The sequence below is a fragment of the Oncorhynchus mykiss genome, chromosome 18 (genome assembly GCF_013265735.2).
Source record: "Oncorhynchus mykiss isolate Arlee chromosome 18, USDA_OmykA_1.1, whole genome shotgun sequence".
NCBI lineage: Eukaryota > Metazoa > Chordata > Actinopteri > Salmoniformes > Salmonidae > Oncorhynchus > Oncorhynchus mykiss.
Window position 1 is genome coordinate 71,833,528 of NC_048582.1, and position 13,366 is coordinate 71,846,893.

Here is a 13,366-nt window from a genome sequence, read left to right on the forward strand (position 1 = left end):
ACGGGGACTGTTCATGTCTAAACCATCACTGTCCTCCCCCTTCTCCCACTGCAGTTCTCCTACAGAGCCAACGGGGACTGTTCAATGTCTAAACCATCACTGTCCTCCCCCTTCCCCAACTGCAGTTCTCCTACAGAGCCAACGGGGACTGTTCAATGTCTAAACCATCACTGTCCTCCCCCTGCCCCTACTGCAGTTCTCCTACAGAGCCAACGGTTACTGTTCAATGTCTAAACCATCACTGTCCTCCCCCTTCTCCCACTGCAGTTCTCCTACAGAGCCAACGGGGACTGTTCAATGTCTAAACCATCACTGTCCTCCCCCTTCTCCCACTGCAGTTCCCCTAACAGAACTAACAGGTACTGTCCCATCTCTAAACCATCACTGACACCTCCCTCTTCTCCCACTGCAGTTCCCCTAACAGAACTAACAGGTACTGTCCCATCTCTAAACCATCACTGACACATCCCTCTTCTCCCACTGCAGTTCCCCTAACAGAACTAACAGGTACTGTCCCATCTCCAAACCACACCTCCCTCCACCCACTGCAGTTCCTCTAACAGAACTAACAGGTACTGTCCCATCTCTAAACCACACTTCCCTCCACCCACTGCAGTTCCTCTAACAGAACTAACATGTACTGTCCCATCTCTAAACCATCACTGACACCTCCCTCTTCTCCCACTACAGTTCCCCTAACAGAACTAACAGGTACTGTCCCATCTCTAAACAATCACTGACACCTCCCTCCACCCACTGCAATTCCCCTAACAGAACTAACAGGTACTGTCCCATCTCTAAACCATCACTGACACATCCCTCCACCCACTGCAATTCCTCTAACAGAACTAACAGGTACTGTCCCATCTCTAAACCATCACTGACACCTCCCTCCACCCACTGCAGTTCCCCTAACAGAACTAACAGGTACTGTCCCATCTCTAAACCACACCTCCCTCCACCCACTGCAATTCCCCTAACAGAACTAACAGGTACTGTCCAATCTCTAAACCATCACTGACGCCTCCCTCCACCCACTGCAGTTCCCCTAACAGAACTAACAGGTACTGTGGAAGACGCTGTCAGCGTGGTCTTACACTACATCCTCAACTACCTGGACAACCCAGAGACATCTGCAAGGATGCTGTTCCCATCATGAAACCTTCTCAGCTCTATCTGTTGGTGGATCCCTGACTTCCTGACCAACAGGACGCAACGCGTGGATCTGGGAAAACCTCTTTCAGACTCTTTATCCCTCAGCAGCGGAGCGCTGCAAGGACGCGTGCTGTCAACTCTACTCACTCTGCCCCAATGACTGTCTCTCCCGGAAGGAATCTATCAAACTACCGAAATCATAAACTGTCAATGTACACAGATGACATGTTGTTGTTTGTTAGGAAACCTAAAACGTCAACTACAGGGCCACTTAAGTTGGTTAATGAATATACAGCGATTGATGGCTTCAGAATAAACTGTAAAAAACTCAAGAGGTTATTCGGATAAATGATCTATGTACTGAAGACTGAGCGCTGCAAGGACACGTGCGTCAGCACTGAAGACCACATTTCTGATTTCAATTTTGTTTGGGCCCCAGAAGGTCTGAAATATCTTGGTATTTTCCTATCATCAAATCTTAATTTCATGGTTGAAAAGAACTTGGAAGCTCCTTGAAATCTTTAAACTTCATGAGATTGTTCTCCCTCTTTTCCAACGTTCAGAACAAGAATTGAAATATTGAAATAATACCATCGCCAGTGGATCAAAATAATGGAACTAAGCATGTTACCTCAATGTACCGCAATCATTCATTATTTAATTGATAATTATATTTATATGGAATTGAAAAGCAACCTCACATTCCCTTGGAGAAACTAATGATGCCAATATATAAAGGATGCACTTCCTGGTATTAAAACGTCTCTTGTCTAAATACAGACTATATACTGGCTCTACCCACCAACACAACTCCACCTCTTGTCATGTGTAACAGGACAGACTATATACTGGCTCTACCCACCAAACCTCCCCTCTTGTCATGTGTAACAGGACAGACTATATACTGGCTCTACCCACCAACACAACTCCACCTCTTGTCATGTGTAACAGGACAGACTATATACTGGCTCTACCCACCAAACCTCCCCTCTTGTCATGTGTAACAGGACAGACTATATACTGGCTCTACCCACCAACACAACTCCACCTCTTGTCATGTGTAACAGGACAGACTATATACTGGCTCTACCCACCAAACCTCCCCTCTTGTCATGTGTAACAGGACAGACTATATACTGGCTCTACCCACCAACACAACTCCACCTCTTGTCATGTGTAACAGGACAGACTATATACTGGCTCTACCCACCAAACCTCCCCTCTTGTCATGTGTAACAGGACAGACTATATACTGGCTCTACCCACCAACACAACTCCACCTCTTGTCATGTGTAACAGGACAGACTATATACTGGCTCTACCCACCAAACCTCCCCTCTTGTCATGTGTAACAGGACAGACTATATACTGGCTCTACCCACCAACACAACTCCACCTCTTGTCATGTGTAACAGGACAGACTATATACTGGCTCTACCCACCAACACAACTCCCCTCTTGTCATGTGTAACAGGACAGACTATATACTGGCTCTACCCACCAAACCTCCCCTCTTGTCATGTGTAACAGGACAGACTATATACTGGCTCTACCCACCAACACAACTCCACCTCTTGTCATGTGTAACAGGACAGACTATATACTGGCTCTACCCACCAACACAACTCCCCTCTTGTCATGTGTAACAGGACAGACTATAAACTGGCTCTACACACCAAACCTCCCCTCTTGTCATGTGTAACAGGACAGACTATATACTGGCTCTACCCACCAACACAACTCCACCTCTTGTCATGTGTAACAGGACAGACTATAAACTGGCTCTACCCACCAAACTCCCCCTCTTGTCATGTGTAACAGGACAGACTATATACTGGCTCTACCCACCAACACAACTCCACCTCTTGTCATGTGTAACAGGACAGACTATAAACTGGCTCTAACCACCAAACTCCCCTCTTGTCATGTGTAACAGGACAGACTATATACTGGCTCTACCCACCAAACCTCCCCTCTTGTCATGTGTAACAGGACAGACTATATACTGGCTCTACCCACCAACACAACTCCCCTCTTGTCATGTGTAACAGGACAGACTATATACTGGCTCTACCCACCAACACAACTCCCCTCTTGTCATGTGTAACAGGACAGACTATATACTGGCTCTACCCACCAACACAACTCCCCTCTTGTCATGTGTAACAGGACAGACTATAAACTGGCTCTACCCACCAAACCTCCCCTCTTGTCATGTGTAACAGGACAGACTATATACTGGCTCTACCCACCAACACAACTCCACCTCTTGTCATGTGTAACAGGACAGACTATATACTGGCTCTACCCACCAACACAACTCCCCTCTTGTCATGTGTAACAGGACAGACTATAAACTGGCTCTACCCACCAAACCTCCCCTCTTGTCATGTGTAACAGGACAGACTATATACTGGCTCTACCCACCAAACCTCCCCTCTTGTCATGTGTAACAGGACAGACTATATACTGGCTCTACCCACCAACACAACTCCACCTCTTGTCATGTGTAACAGGGCAGACTATAAACTGGCTCTACCCACCAAACTCCCCTCTTGTCATGTGTAACAGGACAGACTATATACTGGCTCTACCCACCAAACCTCCCCTCTTGTCATGTGTAACAGGACAGACTATATACTGGCTCTACCCACCAACACAACTCCCCTCTTGTCATGTGTAACAGGACAGACTATATACTGGCTCTACCCACCAACACAACTCCCCTCTTGTCATGTGTAACAGGACAGACTATATACTGGCTCTACCCACCAACACAACTCCCCTCTTGTCATGTGTAACAGGACAGACTATATACTGGCTCTACCCACCAAACCTCCCCTCTTGTCATGTGTAACAGGACAGACTATATACTGGCTCTACCCACCAACACAACTCCACCTCTTGTCATGTGTAACAGGACAGACTATATACTGGCTCTACCCACCAACACAACTCCCCTCTTGTCATGTGTAACAGGACAGACTATAAACTGGCTCTACCCACCAAACCTCCCCTCTTGTCATGTGTAACAGGACAGACTATATACTGGCTCTACCCACCAAACCTCCCCTCTTGTCATGTGTAACAGGACAGACTATATACTGGCTCTACCCACCAACACAACTCCACCTCTTGTCATGTGTAACAGGGCAGACTATAAACTGGCTCTACCCACCAAACTCCCCTCTTGTCATGTGTAACAGGACAGACTATATACTGGCTCTACCCACCAAACCTCCCCTCTTGTCATGTGTAACAGGACAGACTATATACTGGCTCTACCCACCAACACAACTCCCCTCTTGTCATGTGTAACAGGACAGACTATATACTGGCTCTACCCACCAACCCCCCCCCCCCCCCCCCCCTCCTCTTGGCTAGCAATTTAAGAAGATATATCCCACCGTATGCCTCTTAGATTGATATAATATGAAATACTTCCTGAATATCTGAAAGACCATCCAACAATATCTGTTTCTTGGAACGTTCTTAAAACAGTTTGGAAATAAATATGCAGTCTCCTTATGCACCTCTTTTCAAGCAACCATCTGGAGACATATACACATATTAATCAATCACAGACCGGTATTGGAGAGAGATTGGCTACAGATGGGAGATTGGACCGTGTCTGTATTGTTTAAAGATGGTAAAATGATGGACCTGAACTAACAACCATTTTAGATCATTTCAGATAGTACAGGCAGTCTTATCAGCAGATATAACTATTACTTGTAATAATGATTTAAACCAATTGGAAAGTTTCATAAAGGATGTCGATTCCAAAAACCACCTGGCATCTAGGGTGAATAAATTCGTAAACAAAACAACAAGGGGACTACACCTTTCCTTGAGAGAGAAATTGGGTAAAGATTAGAAGATGACTGTACAATAAATGTAATGGGAAAAGTTGTAGGGAAAGTGGTTTAAAACGTGCAGAGAGTCTAAAGCACATGGTTCAGTAGAATATCATTACTGTAGCTTACGAGACTCCCTCTAAAATGTACAAGGGAAAAATGACAACCGATAGCAAATGTTGAAGACGTAAATCAGACGATGTTGGTCAAGTGTCCAAATAGAAAATAGACTACACACAAATGCAGCCTTTATCTTGCTGAGAATTAACCTCCCAGAGACACACCAGATACTGAGAATTAACCTCCAATCAGAATATACACCCGATTCTGAGAATTAACCTCCCAGAGACACATCAGATACTCAGATACTGGGAATTAACCTCCCAGAGACACACCAGATACTGAGAATTAACCTCCAATCAGAATATACACCCGATTCTGAGAATTAACCTCCCAGAGACACATCAGATACTCAGATACTGGGAATTAACCTCCCAGAGACACACCAGATACTCAGATACTGGGAATTAACCTCCCAGAGACTGAGATACTGGGAATTAACCTCCCAGAGACACACCAGATACTCAGATACTGGGAATTAACCTCCCAGAGACTGAGATACTGGGAATTAACCTCCCAGAGACACACCAGATACTCAGATACTGGGAATTAACCTCCCAGAGACACACCAGATACTCAGATACTGGGAATTAACCTCCCAGAGACACACCAGATACTCAGATACTGGGAATTAACCTCCCAGAGACACACCAGATACTGAGATACTGGGAATTAACCTCCCAGAGACACACCAGATACTCAGATACTGGGAATTAACATCCCAGAAGACATTGTAGATAATGAGAATTAAACTCCCTGAAGATACACCTGATAACTGACTAGCTCAAAGCTGAATCCGACTGGGTCACTACTGCAATGTAGCGATCGCTCCCCTCTTGTTCCACCAACAGCAACATGAAACCTGAGATCAGTAGTTCAGTTCACCTCTCTAACTCAACGACAGACTTCGCTGTGATGCAGTATGAGTCAGTGTTACAGACTTCGCTGTGATGCAGTATGAGTCAGTGTTACAGACTTCGCTGTGATGCAGTATGAGTCAGTGTTACAGGCTTTGCTGTGATGCAGTATGAGTCAGTGTTACATGCTTTGCTGTGATGCAGTATGAGTCAGTGTTACAGGCTTTGCTGTGATGCAGTATGAGTCAGTGTTACAGGCTTTGCTGTGATGCAGTATGAGTCAGTGTTACAGGCTTTGCTGTGATGCAGTATGAGTCAGTGTTACAGGCTTTGCTGTGATGCAGTATGAGTCAGTGTTACAGGCTTTGCTGTGATGCAGTATGAGTCAGTGTTACAGGCTTTGCTGTGATGCAGTATGAGTCAGTGTTACAGGCTTTGCTGTGATGCAGTATGAGTCAGTGTTACAGGCTTTGCTGTGATGCAGTATGAGTCAGTGTTACAGGCTTTGCTGTGATGCAGTATGAGTCAGTGTTACAGGCTTTGCTGTGATGCAGTATGAGTCAGTGTTACAGGCTTTGCTGTGATGCAGTATGAGTCAGTGTTACAGGCTTTGCTGTGATGCAGTATGCGTCAGTGTTACAGGCTTTGCTGTGATGCAGTATGAGTCAGTGTTACAGGCTTTGCTGTGATGCAGTATGAGTCAGTGTTACAGGCTTTGCTGTGATGCAGTATGAGTCAGTGTTACAGGCTTCGCTGTGATGCAGTATGAGTCAGTGTTACAGGCTTCGCTGTGATGCAGTATGAGTCAGTGTTACAGGTTTCGCTGTGATGCAGTATGAGTCAGTGTTACAGGCTTCGCTGTGATGCAGTATGAGTCAGTGTTACAGGCTTTGCTGTGATGCAGTATGAGTCAGTGTTACAGGCTTCGCTGTGATGCAGTATGAGTCAGTGTTACAGGCTTTGCTGTGATGCAGTATGAGCCAGTGTTACAGGCTTTGTTTTTTCCATTTAAAGTTTGAGGCTGGACGTTAGCACGTTAGCCGGCTAGCACGCGGGGCGCACCGATTGGTTGTCACCTCGTTAGAACTTGAGACCAGAAGCAGGCTACCTGAGGGCAATACCAGAACCAATGGTCTATTGATTCTGTATCCTCACAACAAAATCTGCAGAGCTGTGATGATTGTGTGCTCCAAATATTCAACGTTTTGTTGCTGGAAAGAATTCGGTAAAATAACTTTAGCTGAAAACCACAAAGTGTTGAATTTTTGCATTATTTTATATTTCAACTCATGCACCTTAGAAGCAGTACATCAAAAATCATTATCAATCTCTTCCCAACTACTTACTGCGATCTGAATGGCACAGCTGTCAACATCCTGGTCCTCAAATTAAACTGATATACTTTCCTATTTATGCTATTTTTGTTCCTCCACCAGTTGTGTTCCTTTATACTGGGCAGACACACCAGTTCTCTACCTCCTCCCGCTGTATGGCACAGCTGCCTTCTCCATTGTTTTGGGGTAATACTGTAATCAATTGGTTGTAATCTTGGACTGAGCAGACGTTCCCATACCTTTCCGATAGCTTCATGAAATGGCACAACTCTACCATTCCAATTTACAATGTAATAATAAAACAAAATACTATTTTCAACACATATTAACCATAGATACAGGTATTTTGTCAATCAGCACATTTAAGTTCAGCCATAATATTTGTTGTATTTGGTGTTGTAAATTTTCAGGGGTATGGAAATTACATTTTAACCAGCTCTGCAATGCTTGTTTGAAAAAGAGAGATACTTTGAACAAGGTTTAATTTTCAATTAATTTAGATTTTCTTAGTAATCTACTTGAGAATGATTTTTGGTTCAACTAAACCTTTTGTAAGTGAAGCTTTTAGAGAGAGGTTTAATGCTATTACTGTATATGTAATCATCCCTCCCAGTTCATATTCATTATATAGATAGGCACGCTTTATCTCGTCTGGTTTAGCATCCCAGATAAAGAAACATATTTATGGCTTAAATTATTTTGAAAAATTAATAATCAGGAGTAGGCAGCGCCTTAAGCAATTGAGTAAACTGAGATATGACTAAGGAGTTAATCACAAACTTGTCTATTTTTTCTAGTTCTCTTTTGAAATGTATTGTGGAGAGCTCATTTTCATGTTTTATGATATGAATCCCAAGGGTTGTCTACTTCACCGTCAGCCCATTTTAAAACTGTGGTGTAATGTAAAAGTTTTTTTTTTAAATATCCAATATATCATATTGTTTTAGGTCAGAGAGGCCAGAAAAGTTATCTAGATCTTCAGAGACATTGGTTCTAAGGTTCTATGGTTCCAAGGTTCCAAGTTTCTAAGGTTCTGATGTTCTAAGGTTATAAGGTTATAAGGTTCTAGCTTGGGGACGTAATATAAAACATGAGTCATCAGCACACCTTTGTTTTTAAGCATTGGATTTCTAATAGTCTAATGTTGTTATTTGATCTGATTTTAATGGCTAGCATTTCGATGGCGATAACAAATATATATGGTGACAGTGGACACCCTTGTTTAACTCCTCTTGACGGTTTAAAACTTTTTGATAAGTAGCCACTATTTACTATTTTACACCTGGAGTTGCTATATGTAACTTTTACCAAATGAATAAGAGACTCAGCGAAATACAAAATAAATACAGGCATTTATATATAAAATCCAGTCTTACTTCGTCAAAGGCCGTTATGAATACGAGGTCTGGTGTCTTAGATGTTTCATGTTATTGTTTTTATTTATTTTATTTATTTATTGTATTATTTCTAGTAGTTGTCTTATATTGTATCAAATGTATCGTAAAAAAGATCTGATCAGGATGAACAATACCTGGTAAAACCCTTTTAACCTCTTGTAAAAAATAACGTTCCCAAAGTAAACCGCCTATATCTCAGGACCAGATGCTAGAATATGCATATACTTGACAGCTTAGTATAGAAAACACTCTAATGTTTCCAAAACTGTCACAATATTGTCTGTGAGTATAACAAAACTGATATTCTGACAACCGGCCCTCTGATTTGACACACTGAACTCTATCAGAGATCAAGAGTGTGCCCCCCTTTGAATAGGGGGATGACCGCGGCAGCTTTCCAATCTTTCGGAATCTCAAACGACACGAAAGAGAGGTTGAACAGGATAGTAATAGGGGTTGCAACAATTTCATCAGATAGTTTTAGAAAGAAAGGATACAGATTGTCTAGCCCGGCTGATTTGCAGATTTCTCAGCTCTTTCGGAACATCAGTTGACTGGATTTGGGCGAAGGAGAAATGGGGAAGGCTTGGGTGAGTTGCTGTGGGGGGTGCAGGGCTGTTGACCGGGGTACAGGTAGCCAGGTGGAAAGCATGGCCAGCCATAGAAAATGTATTATTGAAATTCTCAAATATAGTGGATTTATCAGTGGTGACAGAGTTTCCTATCCTCAGTGCAGTGCGCAGCTGGGAGGAGGTGCTCTTATTCTCCATGGACTTTACAGTGTCCCAGAACTTTTTTGTGTTTGTGTTGCAGGAAGCACATTTCTGCTTGAAAAAGCTAGCCTTGGCTTTTCTAACTGCCTGTGTATATTGGTTCCTAGCTTCCCTGAAAAGTTGCATATCACAGGGGCTGTTCGTTGCTAATCCAGAACGCCATAGGATGTTTTTGTGTTGGTTAAGGGCAGTCAGGTCTGGAGAGAACCAAGGGCTATATCTGTTCCTGGTTTTACATTTCTTGAATGGGGCATGCTTATTTAAGATGGTGAAGAAGGCATTTAAAAAAAAAAAATCAGGCATCCTCTACTGACGGGGTGAGGTCAATATCCTTCCAGGATACCCCGGCCAGGTCGATTAGAAAGGCCTGCTCGCTGAAGGTTTTCAGGGAGCGTTTGACAGTGATGAGTGGAGGTCCGCTGACCCATTACGGATGCAGGCAATGAGGCAGTGATCGCTGAGATATTGGTTGAAAACAGCAGATGTGTATTTAGAGGGCAAGTTGGTTAGGATGATATCTATGAGGGTGCTCGTGTTTACAGCTTTGGGGTGGTACCTGGTAGGTTAATTGATCATTTGTGTGATATTGAGGGCATCAAGCTTAGATTGTAGGATGGCTGGGGTGTTAAGCATGTCCCAGTTTAGTGGGGACATGTCCCAGTTTAGGTCACCTAGAAGCACGAGCTCTGAAGATAGATGGGGGGCAATCAGTTCACATTTGATGTCCAGAGCACAGCTGGGGGCAGAGGGTGGTCTATCGCAGGTGGCAACAGTGAGAGAATTGTTTTTAGAGAGGTGGATTTTTAAAAGTCGAAGTTCAAATTGTTTGGGTACAGACCTGAATAGTAGGACAGAACTCTGCAGGCTATCTCTGCAGTAGATTGCAACACCGCCCCCTTTGGTCGTTCTATCTTGTCTGAAAATGTTGTAATTAGGGATGGAGATTTCAGAGTTTTTTGGCGATCTTCCTAAGCCAGGATTCAGACACGGCTAGAACATCAGGGTTGAAAGAGTGTGCTAAAGCAGTGAATAAAACAAACTTAGGGAGGAGGCTTCTAATGTTAACATGCATGAAACCAAGGTTATTACGATTTCAGAAGTCAATAAAAAGAGAGCGCCTGGGGAATAGGATTGGAGCTAGGGGCTACAGGGCCTGGATTAACTACATCACCAGAGAAATAGAGGTGGAGTAGGATAAGGGTATGGCTAAAAGCTATGAGAATTGGTCGCCTAGGATGTCTTGAACAGAGAGTAAAAGGAGCAGTTTTCTAAGGTTGGAGAAGGTATAATGAGCAGGGCTAGAGGCTCTACAGTGAAATAAGCCAATAAACAATAATCGGAACTGCAATGGACAAGGCATATTGACATTAAGGAGAGGCATGCTTAGTAGAGGGATCAAAAGGGTCCAGTGAGTAGTGAGGTTGGTTGGGGTGATGGCGATTCAGACAGCTAGCCAGGCCATCGGTAGCAAGCTAGTAGAGGATGGAGGTCTGTTATTAGCCACCTCGTGCATTTCCGTCGGTAGATTAGTGGGGTTCCGTGTGGTAGAGGGGACCAATCCAATTGGCAAAATAAATATGGTTATAGTGACCCAAGAAATTGTCAAATGACCTATTCAGATGGCAGCCAATAAGACAGCTAATGATTAGCGGGCAGTAGATGGGCCATCTTGGGTCATCATTGATAATTTGAGTATGTCGACCAAACATTAAGACATTTTTAAGAAATTTGAGGATTCTGGGTTCCCTGTTTATTCCCTTCTGGTTCTGGAAATTTCTGGAAAACCTGTGAATTTTAGGAAGGTCACCGTAACTTTGCAAGCCAACTAGCTACACATTTAGCACTTTTTCTTCTATCTAGACCCTAAAAGGGATCTTTGTCTGTTCCCATAAGAATATCCTTTGTAGAACCCTTTTTGGTTCCAGGTAGAACCCTTTAAGTTCCAGTTAGAATAATTTCCACAGAGTGAGTCTGCATGGAACCCACAATGAGTTATCCCTTGTACCAAAAAGGGTTCATTTTTTCCTACAGTATGGGGAAAACAACATCTAAGAGTGTAGTTAGCATTTAACAATCCACATTCCGAGACCTAGAAGTGGTTGTTTCCGTTATGGGCTTTTTTGGATAACAATGCTTTGTGGGTGGCACAGAGGGATGGAAGCAAAACTTACCAGTACGTGTATTTCCTTCACCTCTCCTTCTCTAAGTCAAGGACAGCACCACGTGTGAGTTTTTTCTGTTTTTATGTATCCGTGTGACATCATGATTTATGAACACTTATCTGAGCAACATTGTTTGGCTTAATTACTCGACCCAACTCTTTCGGAATTTCCCCCCTTGCAGCAATTTGCAATTACTGGGACGTTTAGTATGTCATAGTAGTGAGTAATGACCCAGCAATTAATGGTGTTAAATTGATGAAACAAGACAAATAATGATTCCTTATAGTTCACCAGAAGCTGGTTTCCTTCCAATTGGCATCAGAATTTCATGCAAATATTCTCAAATCCGCCTATGAACAATATATGAACACTATGGGTATTTTTTCCAACATGTGTTTTCATTAAATTGACTTGTTGGGGTTAAACAGATGTGTGTGATGATGTAGAGCGCATAAAAAATCACTTCAGCAGTTAAACTCCCATGTAATAAAAAAATAATAACTCAATTTAAATGGCTTTCCATTGCATTTTCAACTCTACGATTTGTCACAAACATTTGAGTTATATAGCGAATGTGCCCACTCTGCTGTTGGCAAATGCACTCTAGCCAACAGCTGGCAGAGTGCATTTGCAGATACAGATACTATATGATGAGATTTTTATATTCAAAAGAGCAAGATTATTTTTTATTTGTCAAACAAATCAAATCCAAGATTATTTGGATGCATGCTTACAGACTCTAACCAATAGGTAGAACAACAGGTGTGTAAAACAGCAGCCAAGCGGCAATAACAATGTCACCGGAGTTTTATTGGAAAGGAGCATCAAGATCGCGACCCTGTGAAGTTCATCATCTACAGGCTAAGAAACTGCCTGAGTCGTAGTGGAAAAGGACAATATCAAGTGACTCCAAGTATTTTACTTCAATTTCATCATTTCATTTCATCCATATTTATTTATGAAGGTTTTTCAATCGCCATTTCTCGCATAATTAATTTTCCAGACACAAAAAAGATCCCACCTTGTCCAGCGTATTTTGTTTTGAAAACATGTTAAAAATAGTTCTCTAAATATATAACACACTGCTGCTGTTGTTAGAATCGTAATACACTAGAGGACTGTAGACATAGAGACGTGTAATTAGAGGACTGTAGACATAGAGACATGTAATTAGAGGACTGTTGACATAGAGACGTGTAATTAGAGGACTGTAGACATAGAGACATGTAATTAGAGGACTGTTGACATAGAGACGTGTAATTAGAGGACTGTAGACATAGAGACATGTAATTAGAGGACTGTTGACATAGAGACATGTAATTAGAGGACTGTAGACATAGAGACATGTAATTAGAGGACTGTTGACATAGAGACATGTAATTAGAGGACTGTAGACATAGAGACATGTAATTAGAGGACTGTAGACATAGAGACATGTAATTAGAGGACTGTAGACATAGAGACGTGTAATTAGAGGACTGTAGACATAGAGACATGTAATTAGAGGACTGTTGACATAGAGACGTGTAATTAGAGGACTGTAGACATAGAGACATGTAATTAGAGGACTGTTGACATAGAGACATGTAATTAGAGGACTGTAGACATAGAGACATGTAATTAGAGGACTGTTGACATAGAGACATGTAATTAGAGGACTGTTGACATAGAGACGTGTAATTAGAGGACTGTTGACATAGAGACATGTAAT